Source organism: Diachasma alloeum, unplaced genomic scaffold (genome assembly GCF_001412515.2).
Source record: "Diachasma alloeum isolate Michigan unplaced genomic scaffold, Dall2.0 Dall_scaffold_00335, whole genome shotgun sequence".
Lineage (NCBI taxonomy): Eukaryota > Metazoa > Arthropoda > Insecta > Hymenoptera > Braconidae > Diachasma > Diachasma alloeum.
This window is the reverse complement of record NW_021680474.1, coordinates 6,537-11,489: the sequence shown is the minus strand read 5'-3', so window position 1 is coordinate 11,489 and position 4,953 is coordinate 6,537.

Here is a 4,953-nt window from a genome sequence, read left to right as displayed (position 1 = left end):
GCATTGATCCAAGAACCATGGATAGTGGACAATGCCATTAAGGGCCTCAGTGGTTGTGGCAAAATCTATCACGCAAACACTCAGGAAACAATTAGATCTTGTATTCTTATTAAAGGACTAGATTCTTTCATCTGTTCACAGGCTAGTGAGGGAGACCTGGCTGTGGCACAAGTGGATCTGGGCCTGGGACAAGGCGAGGAAATGAGCCTGGTTGTAGGGTCAGTTTACATGCCCTATGACTCGGCTGAACCACCTCCTTCGAAAAAAGTAAAGGACCTATGCAACCATGTGAAGGAAAGGGGACTTGAACTCCTGCTAGGTTGTGATGCCAACTCGCACCATGTAGCATGGGGGAGCACCGGCATTAACGGCAGGGGGGAAAGCCTCCAGGAATTCATAATGGGGGCCGGTCTAAACATCCTTAATAGGGGGTCAGAACCTACCTTCATAGATCGGAGACGACAGGAGGTCATAGATATCACTCTGGGGACGGATAGAGTGGCAGACATGATTGGGGACTGGAGGGTCTCAAAGGACCTCTCAGCGTCCGATCATCAAACCATAAGAATGTCCATCCACACAGTGAAAGAAACGGAATGGGTGAGAAACCCAAGACGAACAAACTGGGGAAATTACCGAGAGAGTCTATCTGACAATCTCAGGGATATCATCCTCAGATTTAACAACAAAAAGCAGCTGGAGGAGGCTTCGATTGCCCTAAACCAGGCCATCATGGACTCCTTCGAGACAAACCGCAGGCTAATCCCGAAAGGGCAGCCTACTGAGACTCCTGGGTGGTCAGAGAAACTCGGTGGGCTGAGGGGCAAGGCTAGAAAAGCTTTTNCACGCAGTAAAAGAAACGGAATGGGTAAGAAACCCAAGACGAACAAACTGAGGAAATTACCGAGAAAGTCTATCTGACAATCGTAGGGATATCATCCTCAGATTTAAGGAACAAAAAGCAGCTGGAGGAGGCTTCGATTGCCCTAAACCAGGCCATCATGGACTCCTTCGAGACAAACTGCAAGCTTATCCCGAAAGGGCAGCCCACTGAGACTCCTTGGTGGTCAGAGAGGCTCGGTGGGCTGAGGGGCAAAGCTAGAAAAGCTTTTAACAAAGCTAAGAACATGAGAGCGGGCCCCCGTAAGGAAGACGCATGGAAAACTTACAGAGGCTTGCTCGCAGATTACAACAAGGCAATAAAGGCAGCCAAAGAGGACTGCTGGAGGGCTTTCACAAGCAATGTGGAGAGTCAATCGGAGACCTCTAGGCTGGCAAAAATCCTTGGAACAAACAAGACTCCATATCTAGGGAGCCTACAGGCACCAGATGGCAGCCACACGGAAACCATGGGAGAGACTCTGAAACTCCTAATGAACACCCACTTTCCAGGCTTCATACAGGCCCAGGAGAGAGATAAAGAAACAATGCAAAATCAGAGGGATGTCTACGAAACCCATGATTGGGCATTGGCAAATAAAGTAGTGCAGCCCTGGGGGGTCAAGTGGGCCATCAAAACCTTTGAACCCTTCAAGGCACCGGGACCAGACGGGATCTACCCAGCCCTATTACAGGAAGGGATAGAGACTATCACGGGACCCCTAACCAAGATACTCAGAGCTAGTATAGCCCTGAAACATGTCCCTAAGTGTGCGGAATGAGACTAGGATAGTATTCATTCCCAAGCCTGGAAAAACCGCTTATATAAAACCAAAAGACTTCCGTCCTATAAGCCTCACATCCTTCATCCTGAAGACCCTGGAGAGGCTGGTGGATAGACACATCAAGGCCGGGCCCTTGGCTGACAGACCCCTCTCCCCCTGTCAATATGCATACAGAGAGGGAAGATCAACAGATACCGCCTTACATCACCTGGTGGGACTGATTGAGGGACAACTGGCGGTCAAGGGTTTTGCCATAGGCGCCTTTCTGGATATTGAGGGGGCTTTTGATAGCACTTCGAATCCGGCTATAGAAAAAGCCATGGAAGAACGACAGGTGTCCAAGACTATCATTGCTTGGACACAAAACATGCTGAAAGGCAGAAAACTGTCGGCAGGACATGGGAGGGCATGTGTGGAGGGACGTCCGACTAGGGGCTGTCCGCAGGGGGGAGTTCTCTCGCCCCTGCTATGGAACCTGGTTGTAGATGGACTTCTAAATCAACTAAGTGAGGCCGGCTTCCACGTCATCGGTTTCGCCGATGATGTGGCAGTTGTTGTGAAAGGCGGATTTCTGAGGGTGCTAAGGGACCTGATGGCAACAGCCTTCAATATCATTGAGGACTGGTGCAGGGAAACTGGCCTATCGGTAAATACAGCCAAGACAACAGTCCTGGTTTTCACCAGAAATTATAAACTGGAAAAGATCCAACCTCTGAAGCTAAATGGCTCGGAGATTAACTACACCAGCAGAGTGAAATATCTGGGTGTCCTCCTGGATAATAAACTCAGCTGGAAAGAACATATCTGTACTCAGAGAAATAAAGTGTTTGCCTCTATGTGGGCATGCAGGAGAGCTGTGGGCAGGACATGGGGACTCAATCCTAAAATGATGCTCTGGCTCTACCAAATGGTTCTACTTCCGAGACTGTTATACGCTGCGGTCATCTGGTGGCCGAGGGTGAGTAAGACGGAAACAAGGAACCTGTTGAAAAGCCTACAGGGAACCTTCCTGAGGGCTGCAACAGGAGCCATGAAATCGACACCTACTGAGGCGCTAGAAATAGCACTCAGTATCCCACCCCTCGACCTTAGGGTTGTGAGTTGTGCTACCACAACTGCATATAGACTAAGGTGCCAACTAGAATGGAAGATGACGGGCCAAGGCCATACAAGGCTTAGCCTAATCAATGATCGACCCTTCATAGGTAAGACGGATAGGATTCCTAGGAAGTATCAGATCAGGAAAACTTTCAGAACGAGTATACCACCCAGACAGGAGTGGCTAGACTCGAAACGTAAACCAGGACCAAGAGAGGACTACTGGTTTACGGACGGCTCTGGCTTCAATGAAAGTTTTGGCGCAGGCATGTACCGTCTGAAAGATGGCTTCAGAGAGAGTTTTCCACTGGGCCACCACTCAACCGTCTTTCAAGCAGAAATGCTAGGCATACTTAAGTGTTCAGAGTATCCGAACGCGAGAGACACAAAAAGGATGAAAATATTCATCTGCAGTGACAGCCAGGTGGCGATTCACGCCCTGGAAAAACCCACTCCAGAGTCACAGGTGGTGTGGGAATGCATGCAGGCATTGGACACACTGGGTAAAAACAACCAGATCATCGTAACCTGGGTACCAGGCCACCATGGGATTCTGGGTAATGAAGAGGCAGTTAAGCTGGCCAAGGAGGGTACAGAAAGGGTGCTCTCACACGGCCTGCTTGGCTTGCCCTTCGCAGTGGGAAAAACTCTTATCAAAGAACATTTCCGGCATGATCATGTCAGGCGTTGGGAGAAAGTTGCGACCTGCAGAGAAGCGAAACTGCTTATGAGGGGGCAACTAAGAGTTAGAACCAGAAAGCTTCTGGAGCTGCACAGAGGGGATCTGAGGGTAGCAGTAGGGCTCCTCACGGGTCATACAGCTCTCAGAGCTCATCTGTTCAAGATGAAACTTGCAGAACAAGAAGACTGCAGACTGTGCGGAGGCGATAGGAAGGGCGTCATCCACATTTTATGTGAATGCCCCCTATTAGCACTCCGTCGCTATAAAATCTGGGGCCAGGCTTTCCTGGAACCAGAGGACTTACAACAAGCGGCTGTCACCAGCCTTATTAGCCTAGTGAGAAACACAGGGCTGGGGCTGTGTGACTGACCGAAACTAAGGCGGAAGTTACAAAAGATCGTATGATTTAGATGACTCTGGGCGCTTTAAGTGACCAGCCGCGCATATTCTAATTCTTCTAATTCTAAGAATAGCAACTGCGTCGATCAAAAATGCGTGGGTATCAAATCTCTCATGAAAATTTTTATTTGTTAAAAAATTCGGATGAATAATATTTCGGAATAAAAATTATTTAGAATTGATTAATCATGAATAACAAGTCCAAAGAAACCTAAGCGACGAAATTTGAATACTCCCGTGAACTTTTCGTCATTTCATTATTTTTTTTTCAAAGAATGCAGCGGAGTGTCAGAACCTTTGATATTTTCCCCCACTCCATAGCCTCAAAATTTACTGCGGAAGTTGCTTAAACTTCTATTAGAATTCTTTTGAAGGTCTATCAGAATCCTATGACAAAATTATATTTGTTTTTTGCGCCATTTCTATAGATGATTAAGCAACTTAGTTGAATCATTTTTTAAGAGATATTTAATAAAAAAAAATTAATTTTCAATGGAATTGGCGCAAAAAACAAATAAAATTTTTTAATGGAACTCACATGCATTTCTTGTACAGTTCCAATTGAAACTCAATAGAATTCTTTGAAGAAAGTGCAAGGTTTTTCGATCAAATTTTTTCATACATGAACAATCGCGTCGTTCATGCTAACACCATCTTTTCAATTTCTTCAACATTCTTAATTGTTAATTCTCTCTCGATTTTCACAGCTCTATCGCAGCTCTCTTTAGTTATTGCTTCCACCACCGTTCCTACTTTCCTCTCATACGCTTTATGGGTGTTCCTGAATTGACGTTGAAGACTATCATACCCTAGGTGGTATGATAGCTGCATTAAATTAGAAAAAAAAGAACACTGTTTTATGGGAAAAAGCCTTTCGGCATAAAAAAAAACCCAGATTTATTGTCAGTACATTAAGTTGGAGGATTCACTGCGAATGGTGGTGTCACACGAGGATTCACACACACATACATACAACACAATGTATTTGTTCGTTGTTTAACAGTTTACGACAATGGCTAGCACGTGTCCACGTATATAAATATTTAACCTACACTAAAAAACTTTAATAACGCAGGCTAATTAGGGGATTAGTTGGCGCAATCGTTGATT